The sequence below is a fragment of the Rhinopithecus roxellana genome, chromosome 7 (assembly GCF_007565055.1).
Source record: "Rhinopithecus roxellana isolate Shanxi Qingling chromosome 7, ASM756505v1, whole genome shotgun sequence".
Classification (NCBI taxonomy): domain Eukaryota; kingdom Metazoa; phylum Chordata; class Mammalia; order Primates; family Cercopithecidae; genus Rhinopithecus; species Rhinopithecus roxellana.
The window spans coordinates 132,108,622-132,128,880 of record NC_044555.1 but is presented as its reverse complement, the minus strand read 5'-3'; positions in this window follow the sequence as shown (position 1 = coordinate 132,128,880).

Below are 20,259 nucleotides of genomic sequence, written 5' to 3'. Positions count from 1 at the left end.
AGGATTTCAGGAGTTCCTGCTTCCCTCCAGCATACTCTTAAGACACCCATTATTGGCAGTCCTGAGACCACACTAAAACTCACCAGATAAATAGATACAAAACCACTTAAATATGTCCATATTCACACCCACACTGCCTAACCATGGAACACTCCCACCAACTCCTCCAAATATGCTCCATACCCCCACAGTCAGCTCAGGCAGGGAGGCCCCTCTGTTTATACCAAAACATGGGTAACTTTTAACAATTGTTTCCTTAGAACAGCCAGCATGCTATGCATTTTAAGCTTTCTATTTTTTCACTTAAAATGGAAATCTTTCCAGATCAATAGATTTATCTTGTAGTACATTTTGAAATTCAACCTCTTAACTCATGTAAAATTTATTGAGTGTAAATTGTGACGTGCTGATTTAACAGTTTAATTTTTTCACAAATATCTAATTTTCCCTATAGCATTTGACCTTAGTATAATAAATACTTGTTTCAATTCTGTTCATTCTTGAGCTAAAAGACTTTACAGTTTTAATTTGGTAGTTTTATAATTCCATTTTAGTATCTAGTATGAGAAATACCTCATTACTCTTTAATTTTATTTCATGAATGGATTGCTTAAAGTTGAACTTACCAGGTGTGACTATTTATAGTTTATTTTAAATTAAATACAATCTAGTTCCCATCTCAAGTGCACAATAGGCACAAGTGGCTAGTGGCTGCAGTATGAGTAGCATGCATATAAAACACTCCTGTCATTACAGAAATCTCTCTTGGACAGCAATGTCCCAAAGCGTCATGGCTCTGGGATGTTTAATGCAGTTTTCGAAAACTGCCAGTGAGATAAAAACCAACATTTTACAGTATAAGATCTTGCCATACATATATGTAGATATATCCTTTGCTGCAAGGTTTGGTTATATCCCTCAGCAATGTTTTATAGGTATATTTTTAAGGGTTCTACACAATTCTTGGTAAACTGTTACTATTACTCGGAGAGCAGGTATTGTCTGATTTTAGAGACAAGAGCATTTGAAACTTAGAGAAATTCTGGGACTTAGTAGAAACATACACATGAGTTAGTTACTTTATTCGGTATTTTTATTGGTATTTTGCTTTCAAATGTATCACTTGCTGCCAAGATATGCAAGGCAGAATCTAGTGGTGTTCGCTCGGTCAATCATCCGAGGCTGCCCCCTGCAAAACCAGCTTTAAGGCCCACCTGGCCTTGGGCAGCCTCCCTCACTCCTGACCGTACGCAGCTAGGATCTCAGGTGGGCAGGGCTGAACTTCTTCCTTAGTCCACATATGGTTCATGCTCTGCTTTTGCTCTACAACTGGCTCTCATTGCTTAGGAGGTCCCATTGGATGTACCTCCAGGGAGAGGTTTTTATGCTTCATGTTTTAAAGTCAAAATCCTGATCCTGTGCTGACTTTTTTTGGGATTGTTTTTCAGAAAAGTGGATTTTTTGGAGAATTTTGGTGAGATGCAAGGATTACCATTGTCCCGAGACTGGCCCACAAATATCCTGCTGGCCAAGAGTAATATGAGTTCTTGGTTCTCTTCCCTCGTTCTGTGCCAGTAACTAAGTCTCCCTGATAACCTTTGCAGTACCGCCATTTTACACCACAGTTTGTGCAGGAAAGTGTCCCTCATGACTCCTTTGTTGTGGGTAATTTCATACATTTTCTCACTAATTTATTGTTGCACATGTGCTTTAATATTGTTTGGTCCAGTAGTTGTTTTAAATATAATGATTCCAAACCCAGCATTTAATTTGATAGCAATTGCTACCTGAAGCAGTGGATTCATGCCAGGCACTAGAAGGGCTGGTGTGCATTGTTCAGCCTCTGTTTTTAAAACTTCCTGACAGTTTCGATATTTTCTTCACTCATGTTCCGGACAAATCTGCATTGGCTTATTGCTACATTGTCTACCTTCTTTCTGTTGCGAAGGGGGATTTTTAAAGTTGCATTGTTCACAGAGTGTTCATTTTTGCCTTTTTTCTGTTTGTCTGATTTGCTGAATGATATTCTGAGTTTTCAGCGATTTTTCACTTGATGTTCTTGAGATTTCAGGGAGACAATTTTACCCTTTACATGGGATGCGTTGCAGTTTTTCAATCATATAACCATATCTTCACAAACTTGGACAGGCTATACGTTGCCAGCATAGAGCAAGTCAGAACAAAGTCTTGTTTGGAGCTGGGTCTCTCAGTCGCACTACTCAACCCTTTCTTTAGACTTTGGTGTGGACCTTTGTTGTTGAGATCACAGGGACTTTGTGCCATGTCGTTGCCACTGGGAGAGTCCTTCCTTTGGGTGCCCCATGGTTGCCCAGGCAGCAACATGAATCCAAAGGCATTAGCGACAATGTCTCTTGCTTTAAAAGAATTGTGATTGAACACTGGGAGAGAAGTTGAGCCTCTAAGGGGTTTATTCCTGGTACTTATGTTCTGGTATGTAGCTGAGCCCTGAGTAAGAGAATGTACATTTAAATCTTTTAGTTAGATCTAGAAACAAGGCTATAATCCTCCCTTATCTTTTTATGCCAGTTCCCTGTTTGTAAAGTATTTGCATATTTGTTGTCTCACGTTGTCCTCACAATATAAAGGCACTCACTGCAATATCTGATGCGATAGCAAACATTTGATAGAAGTTTCTGAATATTACTGTTATTTCCCAACCCTTCCCCTCCCATTTCTCCCACCTCCCCTTCCTTCCTTCCTTCCTTCCTTCCTTCCTTCCTTCCTTCCTTCCTTCCTTCCTTCCTTCCTTCCTTCCTTCCTTCCTTCCTTCCTTTCTTTCTTTTTCTTTCTTTCTTTCTTTCTTTTCTTTCTTTTAGACGGAAGGAGTCTCGCTCTGTCACCCAGGCTGGAGTGCAGTGGCATGATCTCAACTCGCTGCAAGCTCCGCCTCCTGAGTTCATGCCATTCTCCTGCCTCAGCCTCCCAAGTAGCTGGGTCTACAGGTGCCTGCCACCACACCCAGCTAATTTTTTTTTTCTTTGTGTTTTTAATAGAGATGGGGTTTCAACGTGTTAGCCAGGGTGGTCTCGATCTCCGGACCTCGTGATCTGCCCACCTAGGCCTCCCAAAGTGCTAGGATTACAAGTATGAGCCACCGTGGCCCGCCTCCACCTCCTCTTTCTAAAGGTTTCTTTTTCTTCTTTTCCTCTCCCCTCCCCATCTTCTCCGCTCACTTTCCTTCTCTTAATGACAAAAAATTTTTTGAGTACTATTTTTCCTATTTATATATTTTAGTTTCTCATTGCTCATATTAGACAATATAGATGCAAGTGAATATTTCTTATTTTTCTCTTCAACTTTCAGTAATATTAAGAAGCTTGATGGTTGCTCTTGAACATTTTATATTGACAATGCTACCTCTATGTTAGGTGCATGCCAATGGAGCCTCCTCTCTTCTCCTGTATCCTCTCCCCTTCTTTTCTTTTCTCCCTCCCTTTCCTTCTTGTCTTCTCCTTTCCCTTTCTTTCTCATTTCCTTCCTCTCCTCTTCCCTTCCTTTTCCTCTCCTCTGCTCCTGCCCCTTCTCTTCTCTCTTAGCATCTCTCTCCCTTCTTTGCTTTTGTTCTCCTCCTCTGTCCTTTCCTCTTCTTTTATGTCTTCTCCCCTCTCACCTCTCTTTCTCTCCAATACTCTCCTCTTCCCTCCCTTCCCTTTCTCTTTTCTCTCCTATCCTTTCCCATCTTTCTCTACCCTTCTCCTCCCCTCCTCTCACTTTCTCTCTTTTCTTTCCCCCTTTTCTTTCCACTTTTACTTTTGTTTGCTCTTCCCTCTCCTTTTCTTTCTCCTCCTCTTCCCTTCCCCATTTACTTCCTTCCTTCCTTCATGGTGCATAAAAAAGGCTTAGTGAGTGTTCTAAGTTAACTTGCATTAACATATTTTCTTTCTCATGATTTTGAAAATAGGTAGTACTTGTTTATCCTGAATAGAAGATAGGCAAAACTACATGGAGTAAAAGTTGTCTTTCCTACTTCATTCCATCTATACCCTCAACATTGCATACTCAGTATTGACAGCCTGACAGCCTCTGCTTCTGCATGATTTTCCACCCTCAAACAAATAGATATGAGTGAATATATATTAGACATGCTTGGGTTGTTTATATAGTAATCATTTTTTATAATTCAAGTTTTTCCTTCATGTGGGATACAATTGTTTATGTAGAGCAGAATGATAACTTTGATTTTACTTTTTTCTTCCAAATATATAGCTTGCCCATTATCATCTGAAACAACCATTTTTTTTCCTTAAACTCTGTAAACTCTGGAGCACTTAACCACTCTTCACTCAATTCTTTATTGTAGTTTATTATGCCATTTTACAAGATAAGTCTCCCTTTTTATTCTTAATTTTTGTGATTAAAATATTTTCAGTATTTTATACTTTGTACTTTCCTCATTGCTTGTTATTGTAAACTTTGTTGAAGATCAGATGGTTGTAGGTGTGTGGCTTTATTTATGAGTTCTCTATCCTGTTCTGTTGTTCTAAGTGTCTGTTTCTGTACCAGTATCATGCTGTTTTTGTTACTGTAGCCTTGTAGTATAGTTTGAAGTGGGATAGTGTGATGCTTCCAGCTTTGTTCTTTTGCTTAGGATTGCTTTGGCTATTTGGGGTCTTTTTTTGGTTCCATATGCATTTTAGAATATTTTCTTCTAATTCTGTGAAAAAATGTCATTGGTAGTTTGATAGGAATAGCATTGAATCTATAAATTGCTTTTTATGCAGTATTGACATTTTAGCAATATTGATTGTTCCTATTCATGAGTATGGAATGAATTTTTATTTGCTTGTTTCATCTCTGATTTCTTTCAGCAGTTTTTCATAATTCTCATTGTAGAGATCTTTCCCTTTCCTGGTTAGCTGTATTCCTGGGTATTTTGTTCTTTTTGTGACTATTGTGAATTGGATTGCATCCTTGATTTGGCTCTCACCTTGGACTTTATTAATATATAGAAATGGTATTAATTTTGTATATTGATTTTATATCCTGAAACTTTGCTCAAGTTGTTTATAAGATCCAGGAGCCTTTGGGCAGAGACTATGGAGGTTTTCTAGGTATACAATCACATCATTTGGAAACAGAAGTAGTTTGACATCTTCTCGCCCTATTTGGATACTTTTTATGTCTTTCTCCTGCCTGAATGCTCTGGCCAGTATTCCCAGTACTATGTTGAGTAGAAGTGTTTAGAGTGGGCATCCTTCTCTTGTTCCAGTTCTTAAGAGGAGTGCTTCCAGCTTTTGCCAGTTCATTATGATGTTGGCTATGGGTTTGTCATAGATGGTTGTTACTATTTCGTGGTGTGTTCATTCGATACCTAGTTTGTTGAGAGCTTTGAACATTAAGTCGTGCTGGATATTATCAAAATCCTTTTCTGCATCTGTCGAGATAATCATGTCATTTTTGTTTTTAGTTATGTTTATGAGTCACATTTGTTGGTTTGTGTATGTTGGACCAACCTTTAACATCTTTTCAAAGATAGGGTATCTGGAGGCTTTGGAGAAGATTATTGGTGTGTCTTTAAGGTAATATACTATGTTGCATTTGTTTGATTTCAAATTTTTCTTGATTATTATTTCTTGTTGTTTTTTACAAATTATAAATGAATACTTGCTTACCAAGTGTATTATGCAAGACACATCTAGAAAAACATTGCTATCTTATCCCTACCTCTAGTCTTGAATTCTAACTCTCCTGACTTAAACCAGATAAACAACTGGGAACATGTCCACAACTTTTTGCAGGTTGAAACAAATACATTGTTACTCACAGGTGTGCACATGTATTTCTCTTTCTCTCTATAGATATTGATACAATTATTGTATTAGTCCATTTTCACACTACTGATAAAGACATACCCAAGACTGCAAAGAAAAAAAGGTTTAATGGACTTACAGTTTCACCTGGCTGGGGAAGCCTCACAATCATGGTGGAAGGCAAGGAGGAGCAAGTCACATCTTACATAGACAGTGGCAGGCAAAGAGAGAGAAGTTGTGCAGGGGAACTCCTCTTTATGAACCCATCAGATCTCGTGAGACTTTTTCACTCTCATGAGAACAGCACAGGAAAGACTTGCCCCCATGATTCAATTACTTCCCACCAGGTCCCTCCCACAACACATGGGAATTCAAGATGACATTTAGGTGGGGACATAGCCAAACCATATCATTCTGCTCCTGGCCCCTCCCAAATGTCATGTCCTCACATTTCAAAACCAATCATGACTTCCCAACAGTCCCCCAAAGTCTTAACTCATTTCTACATTAATTCAAAAGTCCACAGTCCAACGTCTCATATAAGACAAGGCGAGTCCCTTCTGCCTATGAGCCTGTAAAATAAAAAGCAAGTTAGTTACTTCCTAGATACAATGGGGGTACAGCATTGGGTAAATACAGCCACTCCAAATGGGATAAATTGGCCAAAACATAGGGGCTACAGGCCCCAAGTGAGTCCAAAATCCAGCAGGGCAGTCAAATCTTAAAGCTCCAAAATGATCTCCTTTGATTCCAAATCTCACATCCATGTCACACTGATGTAAGAGGTGGGTCCCATGGTCTTGGGCAGCTCTGCTCCTGTGGCTTTGCGGGGTACAGCCTTTCTTCCAGCAGCTTTCCTGAGCTGGCGTTGAGTGCCTGTGGCTTTTCCAGGTGCATGGTGCAAGCTGTCTGTGGATATACCGTTCTGGGGTTTGGAGGATGGTGGCCATCTTCTCACAGCTCCCCTAGGCAGTGCCCAGTGGAGACTCCGTGTGAGGGCTCTGATCCCACATTTCCCTTCTGCACTGCCCTAGCAGAGGTTCTCCATGAGAGCCCCACCCCTGCAGCAAACTTCTTCATCCAGGCATTTCTGTATATCTTCTGAAATCTAGGCGGTTGTTCTCAAACCTTAATTCTTGACTTCTGTGCACCCGCAGGCTTAATACCACATGGAAGCTGCCAAGGCTTGGGGCTTGCATCCTCTGAAGCCACAGCCTGAGCTCTATGTTGGTCCCTTTCAGCCACGGCTGGAACAGCTGGGGAGCAGGGCACCAAGTCCCTAGACTGCACACTGCATAGGGACCCTGGGCCTGGCCCACAAAACCATTTATTCCCCCTATGCTTCTGGGCCTATGATGGGAGGGGCCGTCATGAAGACCTCTGACATGCCCTGCAAACATTTTCCCCACTGCCCTGGGGATTAGCATTCCGCTTTTTGTTACTTATGCAAATTTCTGCAGCCAGCTTGAATTTCTCCTCAGAAAATGGGATTTTCTTTTCTATCACATTGTTAGGCTGCAAATTTTCTGAACTTTTATGCTTTGTTTTATATTCCCTTTATAAAACTGAATGCCTTTAACAGCCCCCAAATCACCTCTTGAATGCTTTGCTGCTTAGAAATTTCTTCTGCTGGATACCCCAAATCATCTCTGTCAACTTTAAATTTCTACAAATCTCTAGGGCAGGGGCAAAATGCCACCAGTCTCTTTGCTTAAACATAACAAGGGTCACCTTTGCTTCAGTTCCCAACAAATTCCTCATCTCCTTCTGAGACCACCTCAGCCTGGACCTTATTGTTCATATCACTAACAGCATTTTTGTCAAAATCATTCAACAAGTCTCTAGGAAGTTCCAAACTTTCCCACATTTTCCTGTCTTTTTCTGAGCCCTCCAAACTGTTCGAACCTGACTGTTACCCAGTTCCAAAGTTGCTTTTACATTTTCAGGTATCTTTTCAGCAGTGTCCCACTCTACTGGTATCAATTTACTTGATTCGTTCATTTTCATGCTGCTGATAAAGATATACCTGAGACTGTGAAGAAAAAGAGGTTTATTAGACTTACAGTTATGCATGGCTGGGGAGGCCTCACAATCATGGTAGAGGACAAGGAGAAGCAAGTCACATCTTACATGGATGGTGTCAGGCAAAAAATGAGAGGGCTTGTACAGGGGAACACCTCTTTTTAAAACCATCAGATCTCATGAGAATTAATCACTATTATGAGAAAAGAACAGGAAAGACTTGCCCCATGATTCAATTACTTCCTACCAGTTCCCTCCCACAACACGTGAGAATTCGAGATTTGGGTGGGGACATAGCCAAACCATGTCAGATATAGATCTAGATAGTCAAGATTTTACTTAAATAGGATTTCACAATGTTTTTCTTCCTAACAGTACATGTTGGACACACCTTTTAATCAATAGGTTTAGATGCAATAATATTTTAAAATTCATCTTTTGAACTCATTTTTAAAGAAATTTGATGTATGGCAAAAAATGACACTTTACCTGGATTAATAATTTGTAAAAATCCTATGTACCTGACATCACTAGAGTTACAGTTCTCCGTAAATGAACTATCATTTAATCCTTGTAGTGATACCACACTGTTACTATTTGTTGATTAGATTAACAAATTTTTAAATGCTTGTCATGTACAAAGCACTGTTCCAGCTATTGCAGGCACAAAAGTGAAAAAAAAAAGCCTATCTTTCTATTCTAGTAGGAAGAGACAGAAAATGAACAAGTAACCAAGAATGTCAGTCTTTTAAAGAAAAAAGCATTGTTGGTAAGGAATGGGAGGAGGAATCAGTCAAGGTTCTTGTTGGTAACGTGGTATTTTAAAAGGGACTTGGAGGAAGTGAGAGAGCAAGCCTGGTGGCTCTCTGGAGGAAGAACATTGAAGGCTGAGGGAGGATCTCCTGATAATTTCTTGCTTGGAGGAGTGTTCCCAGATTTTCAAGGAAGAGAGGAAACAGGAGAGCAGAAGGAGAAGTTAGCGTTGTAGAGGGTGGAGTAAAAAGGGCAGGGGGTGGGACAGATCAGAGAAGGTCTCTTGTAGGGCAACGGTTTTGCTTGGATTTTAGTTTGAATGGTATGAGCAGCTGTTGAAGGCCTTTGAGCAAAGGATTGGTATAGTCTGTCTAATATTTTTAAAGGATAACTCTGGTAGGTATATGGAAGATGGACTTGAACCTCATCATATTAGAAGCAAATGCCATCTGTACAAAGCACATTTGATGCAGGGCTTACCTTTCTTTGTTCTTGTCTTTTGGATTTTGGCCAGGCATTTCCTCATTTACAGGAAGGTCTTTGAGACTTTCAAGAGATGTTGTAAAATGTATATTGCTTTGCTTGCTTAGTTGTCCGAAGCAGTAATGTTGGACTGAATTACCTTTTCTCCATTATCAAAATCAGTAGTTTCCAAATATGTTTTAATATAATGATTGCTGATACTAAGGGAAGCTTTTGGTTTTTGTATACGTCTTATTTGTCTACTTATTTGCTGATACTAAGGGAAGCTTTTGGTTTTTGTATATGTCTTATTTGTCTACCCTATTTATGACAAACAGTTGTCAACAGAAAAACATTGTGAAATCCTAAAATCTTGACTATCATTTACTGTCAACTTACTAAAGCAAGTTAACAGTGGTCATCTTTTTTGGTTAATTTTCTTCAGTTCTTTGGGTGTTTGGTAGTAACCATGTGCATGAGGCATTACAAAACTACAAGCAAACCCCACATTCCATTTTCATAGTGAATCAGAGAGCATGCTAAATGTTGGAAATAGGCCTCATCCATTTGTCTACATTAATCTTTTAGAGATAAGATGTTCACTTCAATTCAAGGATCTAGGCCTTCTGTCATCATTGCAGGGTAATGTTGGTATTGGTTTAGATACTATGGCCTTGGCAGACTCCTCACTTTTATACCCTCGGGAGCAATGGTCCCTAAGCTTTTTGGTACCAGGGACCAGTTTTGTGGAAGATAATTTTTCCATGGACTGGGAATAGGAGGATGGTTTCAGGATGAAACTGTTCCAGCTCAGATCATCGAGCATTAGATTCTGATACGATATGCTGAACCTAAATCCCCAACACATGCAGTTCACAATAGGGTTCACGCTCCTATGAGATTTTAATGCTGCCACTGATCTGACAGGAGGTGGAGCTCAGGTGTTAATGCTGGCTTGCTTGTCTCTCACCTCCAGTTGTGCAGCCTAGTTACTAACAGGCCACGGACTGGTACCTGTCCATGGCCCGGGGACTGGGAACCCTTGCTCTAGAGACCTTCAGGTTCTAAATGATAAGTAAATCATGTGGTTAATCTTAACCCATGACAAAGGAAAGAGGTCTCCAAGTAGGTAGTGCAAAGGTCAGGAATGGATGTATTATGTTGGATAGGGAATCCAAAGATGAGATGTTGTCATTTTATCTGTGATAATTTGTAGCACATATATTGCAATATTTAACCTTCAAGATAAACCAGTGATGTAGAATCTTGATATTTTCTTGTCTGGAAAGGTAGCTGGTAATGAGGGTTATATGAGACCATAGTGTACTGAGCCCCCTGACTGTCCTCGATGACAACAGTAGCCACATCATGCCGAAGCATGTTCTCAATTTAACTAGTGACATATTTAACAAAACATACTTAACATTTTTAATAATTAAATATGCAAACATATTTAACAAAAACTAGTCATCTCTTCCATAAAATCTCCATTCAACCCTTTTTCATTAATCCATGTTATCTGTCTGGGAATAATATTAAAGAATATTCCCAGGCTCAAACACATATACATTAATTTGTGTTTGATAACACATATTAATGGTAATGTGATGCCTCCAGATGTGTTGTTTTTGCTTAGTCTTGCTTTGGCTATGCAGGCTCTTTTTTGGTTCCATATGAATGTTAGGATTGTTTGTTTCTAATTCTGTGACTACTCAGCCATCAAAAGGAATTAATTAATGGTATCTGCAGTAACCTGGATGAGACTGGAGACTATTATTCTAAGTGAAGTAACTCAGAAAAGGAATACCAAACGTCATATGTACTCACTCACCTGTGGGAGCTAAGCTATGGGGATGCAAAGGCATAATGAAAGATAAAATGGACTTTGGGAACTCAGGGGGAAAGGAAGGGAAGCAGGTGAGGGATAAGTCAACAAATTGGGTTCAGTTTATACTGCTTGGGTGATAGGTGCAACAAAATATCACAACCTCCAAAGAACTTACTGATGTAACCAAGCACCACCTGTTCCCCAACAACCTATGAAAATAAAAAAAAATTTAAAAAATAGTTATTTTGTATACAGAAAGATAAAAGAATGTCTACATAAAAGCCCAAAGTACACTGCTCCACTACGTAACTGAGAAGTAAGGAAATGGAATAACATTCCTCCTGTTGTTTTTTTATTTTCTTTTTCCTCTTTCTCTTCTTCCTGTTCTTCACCTTTTTCCTCTTTTCTTTCCCCTTCCTCATCTGATTCCTCCTTTTCTCCTCCTCATCTTCCTCCCATTCTTCTTTAACTTCTTTCCCCTTTTCTTGGTCTTTTCAATGGCATTACTACTAAGTAATACTAACACCATGATGAGAAGTTTTATGACTCTCTTTTAATTAAAACTGGAAGGGAGTTAATTATCACACTGTAATAGGTGGGATATGCTGGGATCTGTAGTGCCAAACATTTTCTTTCTTAATAGTCCACATTTTGGAGGTTATTTTTGACTCTAATGAAGTACATACACATGAGAATTAAACACAAGTTTTCCAACAAAAGATTCACTTTTAGTTCAGGAGCAATGTTGCTGCCATTTGAACTGTGATAGCCAAATATGGGCAATTGGTCAATAGAGGTTAACCCCAGCAATTGGGATTGGGCTTTCAAAGTAGATCTAACTCGTCCCGTGAAATAGGTTTGTAATAGATTGTGCCATCCACCTCTGGGTTCATTGGACAGATTTGCTGTTTTATTCATCGATGTCTGGAAAGAATAGAGATTTGTGCATAGTAATTTTGTATATATATGTATATGTTTATCTTTTTTGTTATTTTCATCATGGTTTCTGGCTGATTATATCTTGTGAACAAAAAACATGCTCTTTTTTTTGCAAATTTCCTTTTTGTCCCACCATCTTACCTCTTGTCACTAAAAATTTTTCAGAGCATTCTAATTATACTATTACACTAACGGAGTTCTGAAATAATCTTCAATAGAGCATTGTGCAACCTAAAACAACTGGTAAGTGTTTTAAGTCATTAGCAATATTCAACTCTTTTCTCATAAGGGTTCTTAGTATTCACAAAACTGAGCCCTAAAACCATGAATGAGAATGACTTTACCTCCTTCTCCAGCTTTTTACAGTCTTATCTTCCCAAAACATTAAAAGACACAGAATTTTTGACATCAAAAAATCAAATACAATAATTTAATTCCTAGTAAGACTTCCTATAAGAAAGGAGTGCTCGATAGGAAAGAAAGTTAACAAATAACAACCTATCCTTTTTGTTTCAATAGTTTTTGGGGAACAGGCGGTATTTGGTTGCATGGAAAAGTTCTTTAGTGATGATTTCTGAGATTTCGGTGCATCTGTCAACTTAGCAGTGTACACTGTACCCGGTGTGTAGTATTTTATCCTTTACCCCCCTCCCACCCTTCCCTTGTAGTATAGTTTGAAGTCAGATAATGTGATGCCTCCAGATTTGTTCCTTTTGCTTAATCTTGCATTGACTATACGGGCTCTTTTGGGGTGCCATACGAATTTTAGGATTGCTTTTTCTAGTTCTATGAAGAATGATGATGGTGTTTTGATGGAAATTGCATTGAATCTATAGATCACTTTTGGCAGTATGGTCATTTTCATAGTATTGATTCTACCCATCCATGAGCATGAGATGTGTTTCCATTTGTTTGTGTCATCTATGATTTCTTTTAACAATGTTTTGTAGTTTTCCTGTAGAGATCTTTCACCTCCTTGCATAGGTATATTCTTAAGTATTTTATTTTTTTGCAACTGTTGAAAATGGGTTAAGTTCTTGATTTGATTCTCAGCTTGGTCACTGTTGGTGTATAGCAGTGCTACTGATTTGTGTATATTCATATTGTATCATGAAACCTTACTGAATTTATTTATCAGATCTAGGAGCTTTTTGGATGAGTCTTTAGGGTTTTGTAGGTGTACAATCATATCACTGGCAAATAGCAAGAGTTTGACTTCCACTTTTCCAATTTGGATACCCTTTATTTTTTTTCTCTTGTCTGATTGCTCTGGATAGGACTTCCAGTACTAGGTTGAATATAAGTGTTGAAAGTGGACATTTGTGTCTTGTTCCAGTTCTCAGGGGATTGCTTTCAACTTTTCTCCCCTTCAGTATAATGTTGGCAGTGGGTTTGTCATGGACCACTTTTATTACCTTGAGGTATGTCCCTTCTAGGCCAGTTTTGGTGAGGGTTTTAATCATGAAGTGATGTTGAATTTTTTTAATGATTTTTCTAATCTATTGAGATGATCATGTAATTTTTGCTTTTAATTCTGTTTTTGAGATGTATCACATTTAATGACCTGCATATGTTAAATCATCGCTGGTATGAAACACAGTTGATCATGGTGGATTATCTTTTTATTATGCTGCAGGATTCAGTTAGCTCGTATTTTGTTCGGGATTTTTTTCATTTATTTTCATCAGAGATATTGCTCTGTAGTTTTGTTTTATTGTTAGGTCCTTTCCTGGTTTAGTATTAGGATGATACTGGCTTCATAGAATGATTTAGGGAGGATTCCTTCTTTTTCTATCTTTTGGAATAGTTTCAGTAAGATTGGTACCAATTCTTCTTGAAATGCGTGATAGAATTAAACTGTGAATCCATCTGATCCTGGAATTATTTGTTGGCAATGTTTAATTACTGTTTTAATCTTGCTACATGTTATTGGCCTGTTTGGAGTTTCCATTTCTTCCTGATTTAATCTAGAAAGGTTGTATATTCCCAGGAATTTATCCATCTCCTCTAGATTTTCTAGTTTGTTTGCATAAAGATATTCTTGGTACCCATGAATGAACTTTCGCACTTCTTTGGTATCAGTTGTAATACCTCTCATTTCATTTCTAATGAAACTTATTTGGATCTCTATTTGCTTTGTTAATCTCACTCATGCGCTATCAGTTTTATTTCTCATTTCAAAGAACCAGCTTTTTTGTTTATCTTTTGTATTTTTTTGTTTCAATTTCATCTAGTTCTGCTCTGATTTTTGTTATTTCTTTCTTCTACTGGGCTTGGGTTTGGTTTGTTCTTGTTTCTCTAGTTACTTGAGGTGTAACCTTAGATTGTCTATTCGTGCTCTTTCAGACTTTTTGATGTAGGCATTTAATGCTATGAACTTTGCTCTTAGCATGCTTTTGCTGTATTACAGAGGTTTTGATAAATTCTGTCACTGTTATTCAGTTAAAATAATTTTTAAAATTTATATTGATTTCAATGTTGGCCCAAGTATCATTCAAGAGCAGATTATTTAATTTCCATGTATTTTTATAGGTTTGAGTGTCACTTTAGGAGTTAATTTTCAATTTTATTCCACTGTGGCCTGAGAGGGTGCCTGATATGATTTTGATTTTCTTAAACCTAATGAGACTGGTTTTTGTGGCTTATCATATGGTCTATCTTGGAGAATGTTCTATGGGCTGATGAAAAGAATGTATATTCAGCAGTTATTGGGTAGAATGCTCTGTGAATATCTGTTAAATTCATTTGTTTTAGGTATAGTGTATGTCCATTGTTTCTTTGTTGACTTTGTTTTCATGATCTGTCTAGGGCTGTCAGTGGAGTATTGAAGTCCCCCAATATTATTGTGTTGCCATCTATCTCATGTCTTAGGTCTAGTAATAATTGTTTTATGAATTTGAGAGCTCCAGTGTTAGGAGCATATGTATTTAGGATCGTGATCATTTCCTTTTGGACTGATACTTTTGTCATTATATAACTTCCCCCTTTGTTTTTTTTAACTCTTGTTGCTTTAAAGTCTGTTTTGTCTGATATAAGAATAGCTACGCCTGCTCACTTTTGGTTTTCATTTGCATGGAATATTTTTTCCACCTTTTTACCTTAAATTTATGTGAATCCTTATGTGTTATGTAAGTTTCTTGAAGACAGCAGATACTTGGTGGATTTTTATCCATTTTGCTATTCTGTATTTTTAAGCGAAGCATTGGGACCATTGACATTTAATGTTCATGTTGACATGTAAGGTCCTGTTTTCTTAATCGTGCTAGTTGTTGCAGCTTTTACCCAAATTTTGATCTATTCTGTTAGCCTCACCAATGCTATCCATCCTGCTTTCCAAGAGCTACATGAGAGTCTTAGGCCACAATCCAACACCAATTGTGAACCCTTTACATTATAGTTTGGGACACTCTTGAAGGATGTGATATACCCAGAGGAATTAACTCTAGTGAATAAGCTAGATTAAGAAGGTTTCTGGGGTCCTGGTTTGGACTAGGCTCTGCTTGGAATATATGGTTAAAAATTTTTCTTGCACTGTTAACAAAATTGCTCATTGCACTGCCCAAGCCACTAGGGCACAACAGAAGTCTCTAGACTCCATTGCTTTCATGGTCCTAGATGACCACATTGCTTTAGTTTATCACCTCACTGCACAGGGTGGTGTTTGTGCTGTTGCTAACACTTGCTGCTGTACCTGAATAAAAATTCCAGTCAGGTTGAATTGGGAACATTTAAGGTATCGAAGTTAATCAAATCTCTGAAAGGGACACCTTCAGGAAGCCTCCTGGCTGGCCTGACTGGGTTAACTTTCCAATATCCATATATTTTTAGCCGGCTTCTCCCAGGTATAGAATTTTTCTGCATTCTACCCTAACAGTATTCATCTTCCTCATATTTGGAAGCAGTTGCCTCCTCTTTAAAATTGTTTTATCCTCTTTTACCAGATGTCTGTCTGTAAGAGACCCCTACCAGGATAGTGTTGACCTGATTCTTGAGACTTTAAACTCACTCTAGCAGGAAACCAAAAGCAACTTAACCCAAGAGACGTTTGTTCAAATTTAACAGGTAGCTGAGTGCCTCATAAGTAAATCATCATTTATTTGAAGTAAATGGCTCTAGTTCAATTGGCTACTGCCCTGCCACTAGGATCCATGTGTGGGACTAGATGGACCCAGAGCAGTTTGCTGGTGCTATGATGAAAGGAAGTGCTGTCTGCTGCCATGTTTGAGCTAATTCTTCAAGATGGATCCTGAGTGGGTCACTAGGCCTAAATTTCAAATGGAACAAAGTGGCCATTTGCTAGCTAGGAGTCACAGAGGCATTCTGAGTTCCCTGAAAGCCTACACTATTTAACATTGGGACTCTCAGGACTCCCCTAAACCAACCAATTTAAGGTCACTCACGTCCACCAATCCAGGGTCTGGTGTGTCAACCAATCAGAACTGAGTTTTAAGTTTCAATATTTCATTTGCATAAACAGACTTGATTGGGAACCTGGGCAGGTTCTTCTTACTTAAATGTTACCGTCCTAGCATTTTTTTCTTTTCTTTTCTTTTTTTTTTTTTTTTTTTTTTTTTTTTTTTTTTTTTTTTTTTTTTTTTTTTGAGACAGAGTTTTGCCCTCGTCTCCCAGGCTGGAGTGCAATGGGGGGATCTCAGCTCACTTCAGCCTCTACCTCCCAGGTTCAAGGGATTCTACTGCCTCAGCCTCCCAAGTAGCTGGGATTAAAGGCACCGGTAACTACACCCAGCTAATTTTTGTGTTTTTAGGAGAGATGGAGTTTCACCATATTGGCCAGGCTGGTCTTAAACTCCTGTCCTCAGGTGATTCATCCTCCTTCGATGCCCAAAATGCTGGGATTACAGGTGTGAGCCACCATACCTGGCCCGTCATTTAAAATTAAGAAAAATACTTATCCAAGCAAATCTATGTTATGTCTACTAAAGGAAACTGAATAGTTTTGTGTCTATATCTGTGAAAACTGTATTTATCCTAGCAATGTTTGATTGATTTTCGTTGGGAATACATTCTTTTTTGCTGTATGATTGTGGCTGGAAAACAGGAAAAATAATATTGTCATTTTTTATCTTTCATTCTTGACCCATTTCCAACCAGTTCTCATCATTTTTTTCAGATGATTCCAGAAAGATAACCACCTCCCTTTGTATAATCAATTAAATATTCAATAAATTAATATCCTGCATAAACAGAGTTATTAAGTTACCAAGAGTTACTTCTTATTGTGCAACTGGCGTATCACATCATGAATTTGTATGAACTCTCAGCTCAACATGAGTTTCACAGCCATTTGCTTCATTTAACATGTCATATCAGCCACCAACTTGGTTTTTTTGGAAACTTTGACTTTGTAAACCACGATTACCTAGTGTTGATTATTATTATATAACTGTTAAGAATACCATTTAGGAGCTCCTGTGATAGATTCTACACGTTTTTCCTTTGTATATCTTTTTATTAATATCTTTGAACTTCATTAGGCAATAGGCAGTAGAATAATTTTATTAAAATTCTTTAAAAAAATAGACTTAGATATGGACAGGCAATGAATTTGAGAGAAATGAACGATACAGGACTTGCTCATTATTAATGTGAATAAAGCCTGAGTTACATAATCCCTTCAATTTTTTGTGTATGTACTTTTCAGGGACATTATCTTATATATGCATGGATATCTATGAATATATGTATACATATGTATATTTTTAGAGAAATTTAACTTTTCAACAAGTCTTCACTCAATTATCACTGGTTGTTTGGGGAAGGTTGTCATTCTTTTTAATCTGTCCTTTTCTCTTCCCAGTATAAACTATCTTGTAGTTGTCACATTTTACATATTTCTGGGTTGGGAATCATTGTCTATATTTGTAGGATTGCATTCAGTATAGACAACCTCATTCTGTATCATAATCAGCGATTTGCAAATTTTGAGAAGTCGGAATTCTTACAATGGATTGGTAGAGCTTTACTGCCAGCCCCTTCAAGATTTTCATCCTCCAACTGCAGAATCAGTAAATTATCACTAATATAAATGGGAAAGAAAATATACATGCCGATAGTTACAACAGGTTGTGAATAGTAGATTAGTATGTCACTTATTTTAGGTATTCAATGTTGCATAGTCATATTATAATTACGTTGTTTCTTTGTAGGTTCCAAGAGTCTAGAAATGTTGTCTCCTTAATCCTTGCAACGAGCCTGAGCTATTGATTCCGTAAAACATTCAATGGCACATGCTTGTTGTTAGGGTCAAAAGAGATAATCCATCTAAAGGCCTCATGGACATTGCAAACCATGTAAGTCATCAGTTATGTAACTACTGCTGCTTCTCCTTCACCTCCTTGTAGTGATACTCGTAGTAGAATAGTCATAGTGGTAGAGACTATGTTACTAGTACTTTGGTAAAAATGACAACATGTTCAATAAACACCTTTTATTAGGTCAGAGATCAGAGGACATGTAGCAGCAAAATGAATTTCTTCTTATTTTCTGGTTTTCTGAGGTTAATGTGGATCAGTCCTGTGAGGTTAGCACTGCATAGCAGTCTTGTCTTAACGTTGTTCTATGATTACATGATTATCTGTGATTACTGTGAATATCTCTGCATTTCTGTGTTTTTTTTCCATTTGCAAATGTATGTTCTACACATGTCCTCAGTTGCTATGACAAACCAAAACTGTTCCGTGATTACATGATTATCTGTGATTACTGTGATTATCTGTGCATATCTGTGTGTTTTTTTCCATTTGCAAATGTATGTAATATACATGTCCTCAATCACTCTGACAAATCAAAACTTTCAGATATTGTTTCTTTGGAAGCAATTTGTTGTAGTTATGAAATGTGGAAATGCATATGAAAATCTGAACTACATATCTGCCAGGCATGTAATCATTCAGCAAATTTTCCTGTTAGTACTACTGCAAGCAGTACTAATACTGTAACTAATGGTATCAGTACTAGTAACACTGCTGTTATATTAATACTAAGAAGAGTATCATCAGTTATCATTCATAGGATTTCAGTGGTGGTTTTTCATATACATGTTATAATGTATTCTGCTTTATGATTCAATTTACATATTTTTCTAGAATACCCTGTGGCTATCTATGCCCATAGAGATAATTTATTTGCAGTGCATGCATTGAAGCCACTGCAAACACAGGTAAAGGGAAGTTAATGGTTGAAAATGACAGACTCTTGATTTTATTCATCCGTGATTGCAAATTATAAAATATTATGTCCTTACCTTCTCATTTACTTTAATTTGGCATAACTGTTGCATGTAAATGGTGAATGGTACATCCTCACCTGGCTCCTGACCTCAGGAGTCAAACATAAAAATGTTAACAATTAAGTCTTCAGTTAGCCATGCGTTTTCATAGATGCCCTTCGACCAATTGAGGATATACTCTGTGCTATGCCTGATTTGCTGTTATTATTTTTAGATATGGATGTTAGATTTAGTCACGTACTTCTCTGCATCTATTGAAATGATTTTTTTTTCCATTTTAATCTGTTAATATTGAAACTTGCCAGGCTTTGTCTGGGTTCCCATTCTCTGCACTGGAGTCGATATTCTCTCTCTGAGAAGTTGGCAGGAGAATGGACGGACTGTTCTAACGTGTCCCCTCTCTCACAGATCACTCTACAGTGTCTGAAAGACATGTTTTTCTGTATATATTGGTTTTTCTTTGTTTTAGACACCAGATAAATTTGATCACTATTCCTTCATCTGACCTGGAAACAGTAATCTCCAATTACCAAATGGTAGGAGCCTGGAAATCCTTAGACATGTAGAGGCTTATGTACAAAAAACTCATAATTTTTACATATTACCTACTCATTACCATCTTACCTCTGATATGGCTCATTGTTTTCGAGACCATTCTAGTGAGATGTTTACACCTATAGGATTTTTAAATAGTTTTCCATAAAGCATTGCACCTCCTAATTCATCTGGTAAGGGCTTTAAGTCGTTAGCAATCCTGAAGTCTCATCTTGGAAATGTTTGTATGTTTCAGAGATCTGAGTATACAGGAGTATATAGTTGGGCACTTCTACAAATTCATCTTTCTTTTTGCTAAGATTCTTGTTTTTCTGTTATTTATTGATGGTTAATGCTGATAGTTTGTGAAGTAAGTACTTAGCGTGTTGTGTCTTTGTTCTCTCCCACCCTTGTAAATCTAATGGTTTTAATGTTTTAATGACTCTAGATAGACAGTGATACCTCGATTTTTAATGCATTGCTGTATTAAAGAAATTCTCATTCCACGTCATCACAGTCAGTAAGTTCCAAGCCGAGGCACTTAGGAGAACTCTGACTTCCCATCATACATCTGAAAGTACCTGCTGCCCACTGTTTCTGGATTGCTCTCTCATTCATCAGAATTATAAAGATTTTGGGACAATTTGTTGTAAAGAAAGATGGTTAATAGTGATGGTGAATTACATGTAATAGAATTCCTG